The following is an 18,594-nucleotide window of genomic DNA, read 5'->3' as shown; positions in this document are numbered from 1 at the left end:
GCTGGAGATGGTGTCTTAATCTGTGTTATCCAAATTTGCCTGCAGCTGATGTCTGACCTGACGAGTAGCATAAAATGAATGTTGAATTATTAACATGCTTGCTTCCTGGAATCCTTTTTGCTGTCAAGTCTATGTAGCCCTATCATTACTGCATTGACTGCCTGTAATGCCCTTAAGCACCCTCTCTAATAGTGATTTCTTGAAAACTGGCATAGTCTTCTTGCATGTTAGTTTTAACACTCTTATTGATATAATTGCCCTTTGAGTTTTGGCAGGTATAGTTCGACATGTATTGTGATACTTGCATAGTGGCAAAATTAAAACAGTTTTTACTCAATAGATATACCTGAAATTTCAGCATTGAAACATATTGCAAATCAAGAGAATTTAAACTGTATTGATTGAAAGTGAGTCAAAGTGATTTACTGTGAAATTGAAGTTGCAGTACTAATTGGACAAAACTTTGAGTATTTAAGCTTTCAAGTTGCCAAATGGCTGCTTCTTGCCAAGTACTCCTCTGTTTAGATGACAAGTGAAGCAGTTCAGATAGCCTCAATGCAGACACCTGAAAAAGATTCCATGTGTCCAGGCAACGATACTGGAGCCTGCTGCCAGAAAAAAAGGTAATGGAAATCTGCTTCGCTCTGCAGTTCCTAGAGATAGTAATTTTTTTAATTAGACTTCATACTTTTTCCAAAAAAGTTTCTCTAGCCTAATGGAAAAATAGAGCATGCTATCGAAGTGTAGGGCGAAGTTACTGTGTTGTCTGAAATAGTCTGACGAGCCATCTGTGATCTGAAACCTATCTTTCTATACCATAGAGTGGATTGAGTAGTATGTATCATGTGATTACCGGTATGTTGATCCTGTTACAGTATGGGAGTGTATCATTACATATAGTGGAGGATCAGCTGCTTCTCTTAAGCATTTGTTTATAATTGCCTTAAAAATGCTTTGAGATTATATCTTATTTGAAATGAACCAAATCAGTTCAACTGGGTTGATTTAGGAAGGTGATAAATCTGTGTTAGCAATAAGGGAGTGACTTTATAAGCAAATAGACCTTCTTAATTTTAAGATGTCTTTGCATTTCTAAGTGCTGATTCTCTTAAGTACTGTTACTGAAGTAACTTTGCTAGTAGGTAGAAAAAAAATTCTTAATATGGAAGACACTAAGAAAAAAAAATTTTCTAAAACTGTAATTGAGGTGTAAAAATAACCATGTATTTTAACAATCCCTACTTGGAGCCTTCAGTTCCTATATTACTTAAATTAGTTCTTTTGGAAGACTGTGTAGGCTGTTCGTTGACATAACAGATGTTTAAATTATCTTTTTCAGAGTTGTGTGCTTTGCAGTAAACATTAAAATGCCTATAGTGTAGTGATTGTTAATATTTGGGAGCTTGTAGTAATGGTGTTCTTATATTACTGATTTGAATGTGCTGGTGATTTTATCTTGGTGTTGAATTACCTTATTTTGCATTTAATTTAACCAATTTCTGTATAAACCTAGCAAGTAGTAACATGGCTAAAAAAACCCACAAATAGATCTGAGTGGTTAAATAGTGTGGCAGAGAATTTATGCACAGGAACATCAGCAATATGCAGGTTTTTTTTATCTGCTCTGATGGCTCAGTTTTAGTTCATTTGTATCTGAAGACTTACCCTTAGAAGATGAGGGAAGAATAAGAACCTTGTTGGAGTGAGGGGAAGTCCTTCCCATAATCACCAGTATCATGTATAAAGAAATAAAAATCCACTCTTGGTATGCCTTATAAATTTGATACAACTTGATTTCTGTCCTTGTCAAACATATCAACGTTAGAGAATTCTTGCTGTATTTTCTGTACCTGGTACTAACTAAAATACTGTAATTTTGATCTTTTTTTTCTCGTTTTTCACTCTACTTTGTGGAGTTTAAATTCCCTCTAAATTTTGGATATATTTGTGGTCACACTTAGGGTTGTGTGTATTATACATGTCAGATAGGGAAAAATGTCATTAGTTGGCATGCATATATTGTAATGGCTTAATTCCCCTGACAGACAAAATGGGATGCTGTTTTGCCTTTGAGAATCCTTTCTGGGATATTTGCTCTAAAGAAAGGATCTGTACAGAAAAATAAATGTTGTAGGAGCAGCAGAAATATAAGATGTGGTATTGAGGATAAAAAACTTCTTATTGGCTTCAATGGTAGTAGCAAGACTTGATTCAAAAGCTGACTTGTTCTAAATGTGTTGCTAGCCACTAGATGCTGGGGTGAGACTCTCCACCCAGATAAAAATTAATTTTTGGGGACTCTAGCTGTCAGAGTTAAAAATCAATGAGCACTGTTCAGAGAAGAGTTAGCGAAGGTAGCCTTCTGCAGAGAATCCATTCTTCCCCTTTGTGAGCATTTCCTGCGAGAGACTCATAAATGATATTAATCCTTTGAAAACTATCAAACTTCCTGACTATCCTAGAGCTTGAGCATCTTGAAGTTTTGGAGCTCAGTCACCTTTGCTGTCTTAGCAATGAAAGTAGACAATTGTGTCAGATTTCTAACCTCTTCATCCTACAGTGTTTTGAAGTCTGTAACAATGGAGTTTATTATCCAAATACATACTTGCTACAGAATTAACTGATCTGAAATCTGCTGCTTTCTCCGATTTTCCTCACAACCTGCTTCTGTAAGAGTTCTTTATGGTCTTACCCTTAAGATGTTTTCTTGAAAGGCTTAGCAAGAAAGTGCTACGCCCTTTCTACTGCATAATCAACAGAGAAGGCTTTTATTTCCAAGATTACTTCCGAATTTGAGTAACACCATAGTTTACTAACACCTTGCTCTTTTTCCTGGGGAAAGGAATGACAAACTCTGGATGCTCTTTAATACTGCTATAGTAGCTAGAGTGGATGAGACGGTGCACTTCTGTGTGAAGTGAGATGTAGTTTAGGGACATGCTGTTTTGGCCCAGAGGACATCTGAGTAGATGTGCCCTGTAATGTTATCAGATGACAGGTGTGGTGGATTCTTTCTCAGAACATTTGACCAGTGCTGGGGCTGTGATTTTTTGCTTGTTTTAAGCAGACAGATACTTACAAAAATCTAAGCAATGCACCTGGAGTGACTGTATTTTTTTTAAACATTGATTTGAAGGCCAGATGTTCACAGAGGCAACAGATGGACAGATGGTTGCAAACTGACTCATTAGCTATTGCTACCTAGGTGTTCTAGCTAGTAGGATGATAATAAATTTACCTCATGGGGAAACACCATAGGAATGTACTCAAAAGATAGGCACTTCAGTAATAGTACGCGTGACCTTGTTGCCCATGCAAATCACTCTGGTGTGTCTGAGCTGGAATTTAAGATGGATGTTTGCAAACTCTGCCCTTTGCCCTAAGAGAAAAGATACACAAACCCGTGCAGAATATGAGCACATCTTCCTCAATCTGCAACTCCTGGATTGCTGTGGAAGGCATACCTAGAACTTTATTTACACTATAGCCATAATGTAGGCCATGATAAAAAGCTAGTTAGAGACTTTTGTAAGCTCTTCTTTAGAAAGTCCTAGCAGCCCCAATAAATGTGTGTGTTCAAAGTAGAAATCATCTGCTTCCAATCCTTCTTTGTGGTTTTACTTGAGTTTTTTGTGAAAGAACACTGGCACATAAATGCAATATATTCTAACTCTTGAAGATGCTCTTTTCTTAATTCATCTAAAGACCAGGTAACTGAAAACAAAAAGGTTTTGTACTTGGATGTTTTTACTGAAGCATGCTAGATGGCCTTTTTCTTCAGCATTCCTGAAACCGGTTGTTTGAAAAGCTGTCCAGCATAACTGACTGAGAGACGATTCCATATTTCTGTGCTTGAGTTATCCTAAGCGTAACCCTGATCTGTTACTGGAGAACAGAGGAGTAAGTGCTTGCCAGCAATTTCCCAGTAGGCAAATATAGATTGCATCTGGGCATTCTGAATTCTTCTAAGGCGGGCTTTTGGTATTCCTTCATCTTCTGCTTGTATAATTAAACAGAGTTTGAGTTACTCATCAGCTGGACGAGCAGCCTCTGCTTCAGGCATTCACTTGTACCAGCATAGCTATCTATGTGGCTGAGCAACAGATATTAGTGTGGAAACAGGAACGACCTGCTAAGAGCAAATACTGCTGAAACTACCACTGCTGCCAAGACATCTATGTAGCCATAATGTGAATTTACTGAACTAAAGCTTACCTAAAAGAGAATTACAGATAACTTGTAAGATGTATCAAAAGGCAGCTTTGTGATGCTGTAGCTTAAGTCCACCATTTGTGAGATTATATTTAAAAGTATGGATCTAATTAGAATTATAAGCCCATAGCATGATCAAGCTTTTAGAATAGTGTAAAATACTTGTGTAATAGGGTGTTCCTGTTGGAAAATCAGCCTTGAATAGTTCCAATTACTAACTTGCAATAAAAGTTTGAACTGCAGGCTTCAAACTGCAGGACTATTCTTCAGAACTTTGCCCCAAGTAAATTTATTTCAAGGCATTTACCTTCTTAAGAAACCCTGGGTGTGACTTCTAAAATGCAGTGGAAAGATACCGTTGCACTTTTTACAAAACTGTAATACTAGATCAGCTGCTTCAGAAAGGATAAAGCACTTAAATTACTTCATAGTTTTTTTTAGTTTCAGACTTTTGTTCATTCTCCTTCCTTGAACTGTTGTAACAATGAAGATTTCAATGTGGCTTCCACATTTGAAGAGGGGGAGAGAAACAGCAACAAAAAAACCCCACACCCACAGAAACACAAATCAAGACTTTGCCCATTCTTGATTGATTCACACTGTTTTTGTATAGAACCAAGAATCACTTAGAAAATGTGGGGGGAGAGAATTCATTATCCTTTTATTACAAAGGGTGAACAACTTTCTCTTTGGGGTGAAAGTTGTACAGTGTCTCAAGTAATTACACAGGAATTGACTCCTGTTTTGGTTTGGGCTTTGTCATATATGTAGACTAAAGAAAAGCTGCTGTGTGAACTTGCAGCGCAACTAGTGCACTCCCTTGGTATGTGCTTTTATATTGCTGTAAAAATCAGGTAACCTAATGAATGTCTTTTTTTAGGAGAGGCATGTTATCTTATCTTTACTGTATGTTGGGAGAGTGCAGTTGGGAGGTTGCAGTATACTACCTAACCTGGGGTAAGCTTACACTATGGCTCTTTTCCTTGTCCCTCCTAGTATCTTTTACTTATGCAAAATCTTCTGCTATCTTCTGTGTGAAGCAGTTTACAGTTCTGGGGGAAGATACTGGCAGTGGTGGTGGTGTAATGTCATAAGGTCAATTATGACAGATTATAGTTCATTCTGTTGATGTTCAGGGAGTGGGTTTGTTGGTTTATTTACTTGTTCTAAAGCAGCAATGATTTGGTTATCCATAAAAGGTCAGAGTTGTAGCTGGTTGTGGAGTAGAATAAAATCAGTGGTTTTCTGGTGCTTCTCTGACCAGAGTCTGCAAACATGGAAAGGACTGGATGTTGTAGTAGGTTTTGTTTGTTTTAAATGTTAAGATTCAGCTCGAGGATCATTAGTGCTTTGCCACCAGAGTTATTAAGTATGTTAATCATGGTAACAGGAGTTAATAATCAGGAAGACCAGCATTTGATGCCTACCCTTCTGTAAAATAACATGGTAGGGTTCTTCAAATTTCTCTAGACTGCATTTTTTTATGTGCTTGCTATTGAATATTGGGTTTAGTTCTTTAGCAGTGATCTACTTTATGATGGCTTTAGCTGCATAGTCTTTCCCTTCTGAAGAAAATACTGTAAACATGGTGAAATTCAAATTCCTTATTTTCCAAGGAATATTTAAGTTGTGCTCAATTAAAAACTATGCTATTATAGAGTACTTGTGTCTTAGTAGCAAAAATTATACAAGTTCACTGAACTTAGTCCTACTCAAATATTAAGTGTTTACATACCCCAAATAAAATGCTTAATACATCTTGTAATTTCATTAAGCCTTTCATAGGAACCATTCAGCTTTATTCTTGTAATGTAATTTATGCTTAGCAATCTTAATCAAACCATTTCATTTGTGTATGTGAGCGTTTCCTGCACACAAATTATTGGGGGCTGGATATAATAGCATGTAATCCCAAAGCTGTGTCATGAATCTAAGTGTCTTTTCCTATGTAAAAAAAACTGTGCAGCTTATTTGGAGAAGTAAGAGTCACTACAGTGCAGAAGTAAGTAGGAGTAAATGTCCCCTCCTTGTGTACTGTTCAGTGGTGGAGTATATATATCTTAAGATACTTTTGTGTTTTGAGACACTAAATACCTGTATTTCTTACTTCTGAGAATTAGTTTAGGTAGAATTTGGGTGAATAGGAGCATATTCTGGGGTAAGATTCTCTTAGCCCAAAGTACCTACCTCTGAATCTGCTCTGCTGCAAGTCAGTCTGTCTCTGGGCTGAAAGTCACCCTTGTCTAATGAATGCTCTCACATCCTCTGCAGAGTAGAAGAATTTGGGACGGGTCAAGCCTCTTGCTTCTGGGAAGCATAATGCTTGTCATCCGGTCTGCTTTTGTGAGTCAGCCACTTATAAATGCTACTGGAGTAGCATCCAGTGCTCAGGAACTGAGGCTGTTGAGCACCTCATCACGCAAGCACCCTGTACCCTCATAGTTAAGGGGATCTTCTGAAGGTGGGAGACAGTGCTCAAAGGGAGTTGCGTTCTGGTCACGAATTCTGTGTTCGCGATGTAGTCACTGGTGTATTTAAGAAGGAATTAAGCTATTTTGTCCAACTTCATGCATCTGTGCTATTTGTGTTTTGTTTTTTTCCAGAAGATCTTGCATGTGGAAACAACATTTTTTTACTGATAAACTTTTTAGCTTTTTTGGGAAGGCTTTTGCCATGTAGTCCAATACAGTGGTTTAGGATACTTGCTGTCTAGTTCCTTCAAAATACTCTTTCAGAGTTCATTAATGATTTAGTGGATGCTGCTTAAGGTGTAGTTTCACAATACTCTGAGTTAAATCTGAATTGGCAGCAGCTGCTGGTTCTGCATTTCTGGCATTGGCACTTGTCTGACCCTGCACTTCGTAAGCTGGTTTGGAGAGCTCAAGTGGCAGAAAATAATTTGCTTTTTCTGGATTAGTTTGATTCCTTGAGCCATCCTGTTGTGGTGCCTGAGAAGAGAGAATGTTGGGGAAAATACAGGGCTTGCAGCAGTGTAATGTTACAGGCATAGAACTTGGTGAGCCCCTACAATTTTTTGAACAGTAGCAAAGTATTCCTCCTTTTGAGCAATTTCTTGACACTTTTTGGTAGTTGAAAAGCACCATTTAGTGTTTGGAAGAGGCAGGCTGTAATGAAATGTTGTCATAGCTCCATTCTTTGATCAGTGGGCTTAAAGTCAAGGTCTGCAGTATGTCCCCTTTATCACTCATTCAGCTCATCCGAGTGCTGCAATCAGTTTAAAATCATCAGTATTACAATAAGGCTTCTATTTCCCTCATGACCCAGAGAAAGCTGGTCGTTATCCAGAATTCTTCATGTGATAGTTCCTTCTACCAGTGTTCTGTCATGGTAACTTTTGTAAGATGCAGTGGTTTATAAGATTAAATATGTAGTCCCTGGTCCATGAAGGAATTTGGGCATTTGCATCCTGTTCAAAAAAAACAATGGGTAGATGCCTAGATGCTTTTGTAGATACACACATCTGAATTGTTAGTTATCTGCTACTTTTACATTTCAAGCTGAATTTATGGGTAATTTTATAGAAACTACTTTTAAAGAAAAGTAATTATTCTTAGTATTATACTTTTCCAGCTGAAGCTTATTGCTTTTCTTTTAAACTCATGTGCATCTCATTGCATCTAAGCAAGCAGAATAAAGAGTTTACAAATTATACATGCTGTACTTGGTGGGTTTAAATCTTGTCAAACACCCAAGGGGTGTATCCTGTCACTTCAGCAGGAGAATAAAATCAAGCAAATAGCACTGTTATTCTAGTAGGCATGCAAAAGCTATTCCTTCTGTTACTGAATTTAGGGACTTGAATGCTGAGTAATAGGCTAGATGACTTTAAGTGCTGGTCTGTGCTGGTGAAGGAAATATGGGGGGGGGGGAATCTGTTTCTTTGTTATGAATCTTTAATTCATAACAAATTATGAATTTGTTCATGAATCTTTAACATGGTGTTTAGAGAGTGTACTGAAAGGTCTTTTGACATCCAGGTATAGCTTTAGTTCAAGCACTGCTATTTAGGAAAAAGTTGTATTCATGAAAAAATTCATGTACAAATCTGTTGTAAACCATCTGGAGTAGCTAACTACTACTTTCTTTCTTTCTAGGAAATACCAAAATAAAGCAGATGTTGTGTCCTGTACTGTTATCTCAAGGTTTTGCAAGTCATTCTGTTACATGCTTCTTGGCAGCAGGAATGTAAACTAATTCTTTCAGCACTGAACTACAACCTTTACAAGGTTGCAATTACAGGTAAGAACAAATTCTGCCACTGGAAATTTATGGGATGGTATAATTGTTTTTACTCTGACTGTGTTTTAATTTGCTGTTTATAATTGACCAAGAATTTAAAAGAAGTTTCAGAACAGATTGGATAAAAGGATGTGTTTTTTCTTCTTTAAATGCATTTGAATTTTACTTAATCTCATTTTTAATAGGGAGGAAATATAACTCAAAGTATAGCTTTTCTCTGCTATACTACAAAGCACTGGTAATAGATTGGAAAAAAAATGTAATTTTTCAACACCTAAATGTATGCTGACCTAAATTTTGAGGAAGGTGTTTTCTCGCACAAAAGGCAGGCTGTACAGTGTCAGCCAGTAAAAGTGATGCCATGCCACTGGCACTGGTGTGCGTTGAGATCATCTTACTATCGGTGTGTGGCTTTTTTCCCCTTAAATGCACTAATAACAGCAGTACTACTTAAGTTACCTTTTTTTAATCAGTTACAGAAAATCTCAAAATTTTTATTACAAGTCCACTGTAGCTTCAACTCTTGAATCACCTTTTCAAGGACAAAGGTTGATGTCTTCTTCCAGGTCAGTGAGTGTGTTTTGGCTGCTGGCTTTCTATCATAATTGTATCTGACAATGATGGAAATTAATTAAAAAACAAACCACACCACCACAAATACCTGTCATAGGTTCTGTATTTTGGTTTGTATATTTCCAAATAATTTACTTCTGTTTCTAAACGGGGAGGATATGCTTTGAAGACTGTCTATGAAATAGCTTTATTGCATACGCTGAATCTGCAGAATTATGATCAAGTCAAGGCTTTTCAGTCTTGACTTTCATGTTTTGGTATCTTTGACAAGAAGAGTTGCTTGCCTTTAGGCTGCACTTGTCAATAGTGGCAGGACAGGAGTCTGAACTGTTGGTATCAAGCAGTCTAATGTCTTACTCTGAAGTTAGATGGTGCATAGGTCAGTGTCATGTTTGTGCCAAAGAGGTGGCATTGATTGTTCTGCTGCTACAATGAAAGAAGGGTTCAAATGTTTTGTTTTGTGGGGGTTTTCTTTGTTACTGTCATCTCGATTGAATGTTTGTACTTAATTTGCAGTGATGTAACAGGCTGAAAAAAGGCACAACTCTTGGTATACTGTGCAAGCCATAGATTAATTTATGTTGGCATGGACCTCTAGCACTCATCTATCCCAACCCTTGTGTCTGACTTACTCAGATTTCTGTGTGAATCAACAAGTCACCTCTCAATTATGTAAATGAATGGTTTAGTGTTTTACTGTGGTTCTGCAGACCTGCTTCAGAATACCCATTCTGGTCTTTCAGACCTGTTTAGGAACAATTTATTGATGATATGAATTGGTGATTCATTGCTGCCATATTCTCACAAAATGTGTCTGAAGCTTTTGGTAAACAAACATTGAAGATGGTAAGAAGTTGTCTTAGATGCCTAAATTTAGCATAAGGGAGAACTGATTTTTAGTGACATACTTCTTCATGCTAATGAATAAAAAAATTCTTCCATTTTAATACCAATTGGGTATTAGTTAAACATTGGTTCCTTTCTTCAAAATCTTGGGTGCTATTTCTTTAATAAAAACCTGGGTGCTGGTGGTTAGATTGACTGAAAAGGAGCAAACTAAATTTAATTCAAAATAGTTGGTCTGTTGTTGAATTTAGAGAACAAAAAAATAATGCTTCTGCATAGAAATAACTATAAACTTCATTAGGGAAGAATCATTGCTTTGTAGTATCAAAGTGCCACATATGCATGTGTTTTGAATATCCCACTAAAAAAGTGCAAACATCCTTATTGGATACAGGCAAACAAAAGGAATTTCAGTTAATACCATGGGGTATAAATCTTGTCATAGTATGGTCAGTAAGGATAAATGACCACAGTGCTGTCTTCTGGGTGGTATAATAAAGCCACACCTCATTGCAGAGTTTGAGTTAAGGATGAAATGTTACTTCAGGATTAATAAGACAGAACAGGTAATACCTGGTTTAACCAAGTAGGCCCATTTCACTCAGGTGCCAGTGTACCAAACTCCTACTTCAAGATAATGGCACGAGAGCGTGAATACTGGCTTATGCAGAGTTATGTTGGCTCTTACAGACTTTAGCCTTCATTCTGCTCCTGTGGAGGTGCTAGAAGCAATAGTCTGTTTGCTTTGCACTGTCTGAGCTCAATGTTGTTGTACTTAGTGAACCAGCCTGGGTATTTATGTATCTTGCGTACCACTTTTTGTATGGTTAATCTGTAACTTGGATAAACTGTTTGCAGATAACAAAGGGGATTGACTTTTCCAGACTTCATAGTGTTTGGAAGAAATCTTGGTAAAGAAAACCTGACGTTGTTACCTGGAAAACTAAGACAAGTGAAACTAATGAAAAGACTGACTACAGTAGTGTGTGTCTTACTGAGAATGACACTGCATTCCTCCTCTTCAGTATGTCCCTAGCTGTGGTGCCAAAGGGAACTAAGGGCTGCTTGCTGTCAAAGTCACGCTGGCAAGCACAGAATTATGTTTAGCTAACGAGGAAGAAAAGGCCTTTTTTTTTTTTTTTAAGCTTTCATTTGGCCACAAAACTGTGAAGTTTACTTCCGCAACTTATGTGCGGATAAAGCTGCATGATGAATGCTTGGTGACTGTAAAAATGCACCAACCTGGGCACTGATGGTTTTGGACTACATGCTGTGATTGCAAAGCTAGATTCAGGGTCCACTTTCAAGTTGTCTTGAATATCTGAGGTAGGATCTCTAACTTTGCACCTACCAAACTGTATTCCAGAGAAATAAGAAGCCACAGCATGAACTGTGCAGCTTGTCCATGAGAGCCAGACGGTTGCCATATGTCGTGGTTTAACCCCAGCTGGCAACTAAGCACCACGCAGACGCTTGCTCACTCCCCCCGCGGGGATGGGGAGAGAATTGGAAGAATGAAAGTGAGAAAACTCGTGGGTTGAGATAAAAACAGTTGAATAGGTAAAGCAAAAGTGCGCACGCAAACGAAGCAAATCAAGGAATTCATTCACTACTTACCACTGGTAGGCAGGTGTTTAGCCATCTCCAGGAAAGCAGGGCTCCATCACGTGTAACAGTTACTTGGAAAGATAAATACTGTAACTCTGAACATCCCCCCCCTTTCTCCTTCTTCCCTCAGCTTTCTATGCTGAGCGTGATGTCATGTGGTGTGGAATATCCGTTTGGTCAGTTGGGGTCAGCTGTCCCAACTGTGTCCTGTCCCAACTTCTTGTGCACCCTCAGCCTCCTCGCTGGTGGGGTGGTATGAGAAGGAGAAAAGGCCTTGGCTCTGTGTAAGCACTGCTCAGCAATAACTGAACCATCCCTGTGTTATCAACACTGTTTTCGGCACAAATCCAAAACATAGCCCCATACTAGATGCTGTGAAGAAAATTAACTTTATCCCACACAAAACCAGCACACCATATAAGGTGAAAATCTGCAGTTATGTAGCTTCATCCATGTTTTAATAAGGTACAAGAAAGCAGAATATGAAATGAACCTCTAAAAAGACCGTGAGCATATATGTTTTTCTGGTGTTAGCAGCATAGCTAAAAAGGTTATAGCTCCTGGTGCTCCTTTCTATTTTTTCCCACTGTCTTCCCTGTTGAAGGTTACTGCCCCCTTGGATCTGCTGTCTAAGCTGCTGGCTTCTAAACCCACTGCATGCAAAGTCAAAGTTTCAAAATACTAAAGGTAACTTTGCACCTCTTCAGTGAAACAGTTCGAAGAGTAAGGGCAAAAACGTCTCAGCCAGCAGTTCTGAAAGAAAGAAAAGAAATTGCTGGCACTACATGGTGGTGAGTAGCTGAGGCAGAGCAGAAGTGATAATGTTTTCGGGTATTGCTACTGACATTGAAAATGGATGTGAATCCACAGTGTTAAATTACGCCTATGATTGTTTTATACTTCCCGACCAGTTCAAAGTAGCTGAAGCACATTCTCAAATATTCATTTCCTTTTTAGCTTGCTGGTTTAAAAGTAGTGTGCTGGGGGGCTGCTGTGTGTTTTGTTTTTATTATTGTTTCTTTTTCCCCAACTGTTGTAACAATAGAGGCAGAAACTAATTTCCAAATTTACAGCTATGTAGCTCCTAGGCATGTATTGTATCTGATGGTGGGAATAACTTGCGAAAATTTTGAAATTCCTGGTTTAAAAGCCTATTGGGCTTCTTTCATGTCATCTTGGCAGGAAAAGTGGCAGGAGAAGTGTTTGATGGTAGGCTCTATATTAAAGATTTATGTTTATACTTAATTTCTTTGTGTCACTACCTTTTGGTCAGCTGCGATCCTTCCTGATAGTGACTCTCATGGCTGGAGATTATTTGGGGAAAACAAAAACACCACCCCCCCACCCCCCCAAAAACCGAACCAAAACCAAAAACCCCAAACCTCAAAACAGATAAACCCCATAGTGAGTGGGCATGATAGATAGTCGCTGTCCTTTTATGTAGTTAATATTTAAGTGAAAGTAAAATATTCAGATCTCATTCTTAGATTCCAGTAATTGCTGTTTGACTCTGCCAGTACTTGTCAAGGCGCTATGTAAAGTAGCTTCAAGCAGAGCTCTTGCTGAAAAATTCAATAACTATTTGTCTAATGTCAATTTACGTAGTGCCAGCATTTTTAAGGTCAGTAAGTCAAAAGTAATCCCAAGTTTTCTGGGATCAAAGAATAAAGATCTTTAAACCAGGTTTCACTCATCAAATGAACTTTTATTTAGTATACATAGAGTATAATGTAACTATGGTGATAGTATAATGATAATATACTAAGTGTTTATTGTAAGCAAGCACAAGATTAGTAAAAGATTACTTACAATATTCTGTCACTCTTATTTCTTATGTAATTGAAGGGTACAGGGAATGTCAAAATATGGTGTGTGTAGACACATGTAGAGTGTTTGTATGCACATACATACACACTAGAGAGAGTGTAAAATGGAGGCGGAGACAGAGGAACTTTTTACTAAGGATAAATTTTGAATTGTTTACTTAAAACCAGACAAGTTATTTCTTCTTGCGCTTTCAAAAGGCTTTGAAATTGTTGCAGATATTTTGATTATTTATTTGTCACTCACATCTTTAATATCTAGTGCAGCATTTTCTCTGTTGAAACATCATTCTTTTTATAGTAGGAGCACATGTGTTTTGTAACAGGAAACTCTGGCACTGTTTCTTTTCCACAGCACTGACTTATTAAAAATGACTGGCCTGTTGAGTGAATCCTTCTGAGGAAGAGACATTTTACATGTACGCTTTTATGACCTAAGGCCAAAAGATTGATGTTGGACCATTCTCATTATGTGAAAAAATACGTTACTGCCTTTGGAACTGTTGGCCATCAAGGTACTAGTCTAGTTCTGATGTTCTCTCTGAAACTGACATGTGATCTGAAAACTATTTTATAGCATCAACAAAAACTTTGATTACGGCTTTTTTGATAATTTAATTATATTTTGGCCACCTTCATGACAACCAGCAAGTAAATATTTCTGCCTATTTCCCCTTCATGATGTTGTAAAAAATCATGGATATCTGTAACTGAGCAAGAACCATTTTCCATTTTATAAGTAGATCTTGGGAGAAAATCAGTGGGTGTGACTGTTTTTCTCTTAAACGGAGAAATTCAAACATAAGCACAGACCTGATTAAGACCTTTTACTCTATGGCTGATCTACTACCAAAGTCCTCACTGTGTACTTGTGGGGAAAAGGATACTTCTCATAAATCTTTCTTGCATGTCATTTTTGTCTTCATACTTCCCTACCTCAAAAGAGTGGATGTCTTTGGTTTCCTGAGCCTGCATTATTGCTTATGTTCCCTGTATATGAGATAAGGACCTCACATAGGTTTTGTATCAGGTAGGAAACAATAGAGAAGAATATATGTTAGGACTTGAGAGACGTAAGCCTTGGGGTTAGGTTTTTGCCCTGGGAAAGGGGATGTCAGCTTTTATTAGAGACTCACAGCCCTGAACTCTCTTGGAAATTGCTTAGCTATTGATTTAAAACTAGAGATGGAGAGCGTACAGTAGAGCGGTAGCTAGAGCTGCTGCTCTGGTGGCATATTGCTCAGATTCAGTTTCATCGATTGCCAGAGAGGGGGAAAGGCCAGTATTTTCTTTCTTTCAAGGCTTTCCAAAAACCTTTGAGCCTTGGTGATTATTGTCACTTACCAGATGATTTTAATTATTCTTATTCTTTTCTCAGAGTTGGGAAGACTACTGGAAGAAAGGAATCCTAGGTTTACATTCTTCATCTGAGGATTATATACTGTTTTAGAGAATAGTCTGCGGTGCATGGATGAGAAGTAAAGCCTTCTCCATTTCCAAGAAAATTTGGGGAATTACAATAGACATGGTCTTGCAGATTTTGAAAGTTTCAGCTAATAATCTTATGTGGGGTAAATATTTTCACCAGAAGCAAACTCAATGGTTTTCTCAAGCCAAGAGGTGGATCCAGTTGCTGTCTTCCAACTATGTAATGGGAGGGTATAGCGAAGGTAGAGCTACGCTCTTCTTGGAGATGCGTAATGAAAGACTCAAAGGACACAAGTTGCACTGATGGGAGTTCCGTTTTCATTATGAACATTGTCAGACATGAAGTGGGTGCTCAGAGGCTATGGAATCTCCATCCTTGGAGATGTTCAGAACTTGATGAGGATCAGAACAGCCTGAGCAGTCTTTGGTGTTTGACATGATATTGATTGAACTTTGAATAGGGGTTTGAACTAGATAAGCTCTAGAGGTGTCTTCCAACATGAATCAATGATTCTGTAACTTGTGAATTCTGACCTAAGTTAAATGTTATCTAGGTGCTTATGTCAAGACTGACTTGTATCTAGTCTAGTGTGCTTAAAATAAGATATGGAAACACCAGGTTAGACTTATGATAGGCTTGGCCTTCTGTAGGATTTTTGCAGGTCAGTTTGGCTGAGTCCCAGTTTAGGTGCTCAAGTCTGCTTACTGATCTAGCCTGGGGACAAAACTAGATGTGAACACCAGTGTACTGTTTTTCCAGTGGAACAGTTTTCTTTTTGTAACCTTTCATTTTGGAGAAAACAAGTAGCATTTTGTTGTGTTGTGTTTTGTTTGGGGTTTTTTGGTGGGTTTATTGTTTTTTTTTTTTAAAGCTGCTTTGATAAAGTGAAGTTTGGTATGATACTACAGATTTCATTAAAACGTCTCTGACTTAACTTATACATAGGTAAATACACAGCTGAGTTTCCTCCTAGAGATAGTTCTGTGTGTTGGCATTGTAGATGAGAAGTTCAGATTACATTTGTGCATAACACGTGCTAGGAATATACTGTACTCACCTGTATGTCATGTCATTTGCTTGGTATTTTCTGTAACTTCCTAGTATTTTTAAAATGCTTAAAGTTGTTACTGTTAAAAATGAAGTTTTTAAGAGAACAGGTGTTCATCCATTTTAAGTCTTCTTCGTGCATCATTATCACTGAAAACCTGAGTTGCGGTGAGTCAGTGAAATCACTATTTCTTCTATGCTCGCAGAAATGGCTTGACTCTTTCAACTCATCTTCAAACCAGTTGCTGCATTACATAGTCTACACAATATACACAGCAGTAGAAAGATTTCTTCTTCTATGTGTTTGGTGTCTTTTATAAGACTAGCCATAAGTTGACTCCTAAACTTACTGTTTCCTTAGTGATTGCAAGTCAATTTGTGCTTCCTTGATTAAAGATATGTAATATTAAATAGGCTATTTAGAATATCAAGAATATAATCTTGAATATTATAATTTTTCTTTAAAATTTCTCACTCGTGTGCTGTAAGAAGTGAAGCTACTTACAGAATAGGTAAAGCTAAGATGTGGAACATGTGCTTTGGGTGTTTTTTTAAAAAGTATTTTTTTATTTTATATAAAACCCACAACGCTCAATTCTGAGCTCACAGGCTTTTGCAATTAGTTAGTTTTTGATCTCTTTTCCTTACTCAGTCATGTGATTTCTTCCACACTTTTGATTTTTAAGAACATAAGGACATACTTAACTCAATTAAAGGAATCTCATACAAGATCTGAAGTATTGGAGGACTGCTGTCATTTTGGCAGAATTTCAGTTGTGTATTGCACTTTACCAGTAAGAATGTTTTTGTATGCTTTTAAAATAGCTTTATGTTGTAACTTGTGAATGAGTGGTCATCAGCTATTAAAATCTTTTCATGTATCTCCTTTACTGATATTAGTTTAACTGTTAAACTATGTGGAACTTATTCAACTCTTAACTGAGAACATCAGTTCTTAAACAAGAGTACTTGTTTATGGTGTTGTGTAGCACTCTCATGCTTTGCTTTTATGACACCATTTGACACTGATCCTTTTTTTTTTTTTCCAAAGCAAAATCTGGTCTCAAGAGAAAGTGTTGTGAAAAGCATTTTGGTTGCATATCTCACTAAGTAATGAATACCTCATGTGTCTTGCTCTGTGTTTCTTCCACTGATGCGCAATGTTGCAAATAATTCTTTTCAGACAAAGAAGGAGAAATAATGATGCAAATAACTGAGCAGAATGTAACTTACTACTTTCACTTGCAAATTATATACTGTTATATATATATTAGTATTGTACTAATTATATTATATATACTATTATAATGTAAGGTGTTTTATTATATATTTATTTTTATTTGTGTCTTATTACTTATCTTATTATTGTTTCACTTATTTGTGTTTTATTATTTATTTTATTATTGTTTCATTTTATCTTCATCTTTGCTATCCCAGATAATGTAATTAGAGGCCAGTGGATGGTGACTACAGAGATAAAGACCAAAGATAATATTTGTGGTTTCTTGTGCGTGAAATTCTTTAGATAGTGTCGTAAAATTGAACTGATTGGAAAGATGGGTAAAGTTTAGGATAGATAGTTTGTGTTTGAAAGGGCTTAATGACTTTTAAACTTGTTAAAAGTATAGAAAGTAGTTTGTTTTTTTTTTTAGAATGTTAGATGCAGATTTGAAGTCATCCTATAACTTGCTTTTTTTGTATTAGATGTGCCATTATCTGTGAAATTGGTACTTCTGGGTTTGCATTTTAAAATACAGTTTGAGGACTACTTTAATGTTTATATGGAGTAAAATCAAATTTGCAACAACCTTTGTGCGTGTTTTCTTAATAATTTGGGTTTATTATAGATTCTGCAGCTGAGGATGTGTACCTTGTACATGGAATGCCCATTTTGGAGCGCATAAAAGGCTCAGGACACTTTCTTTGGTGCCACACAATTCCTTTTTTCTTTCTAATGGCTGCTTAAGACAACTTAAGTACAAGAATAGTATTATAACATCAGACTTCTTGATAGCAGAAGATTGACAACTGTTACACAAGTGTAGAGTTCCCTAATAAATGAGAGATGATCAAAAATCATGGTAGTATCTCATAGCTGAAGTAGTGGGAGTAATAGCACAAGTGTTGCCATTTATACTGTCCATGCAAAACCTTAACTTCTAGCTGAATGTTTAAGAAATCATCCTTTCTAGCAAGTATTTCTAAACCTGGAGTCTCATTAGTGTTTTATCCCATGTCGGAACAGATAATTTGAAGACTTGTAATTAGAACATAGCATAGTACTCAAACATGAGCTGTTTAAATTCTGGCATTTCTCAGTTGATTTAACTTAGCCAGGTACTTTCTCTCTACTTTTAAAGAAAATACATCGGGTTATATGATGTTTAGCCTCTTAGAGGACCACGTTGCTCCTTTTGCGTAATGTTAGTAGCACCTGAATCAAAGGTCATTAAACCTCAATTAAGATAGACGACAAAACTAGACTAAAATCAGATAAGGAGTTGCTGCAGTATTTGGGGAAGTTTGTCTAAAATTGGTATTAAAGTAAGAGTCGAGATATATTTCAAGAGGCGTAACAGGTGAGCAAACTGTTGGGGTCTGTGGAAAGTTGAAGATCCTCATCACTTCATGGAGGTCACTGTAGCAGAAATTCATATTATCTGGAGGAAAGTCCTAAAGTTTACCCTAAAAAGGGAGGTGGGGCATGTAATCTAACTTTTCGTCATTATGTTGTGCTATTCTTTTTTTCTCCCCTGTCAGAGTATGCTGTGTATACTGAAAATGTGTTTAGATGAG

This window comes from Phaethon aethereus (genome assembly GCF_964289735.1).
Source record: "Phaethon aethereus genome assembly, chromosome: 3".
Taxonomy (NCBI): domain Eukaryota; kingdom Metazoa; phylum Chordata; class Aves; order Phaethontiformes; family Phaethontidae; genus Phaethon; species Phaethon aethereus.
This window is presented reverse-complemented; position numbering follows the sequence as displayed.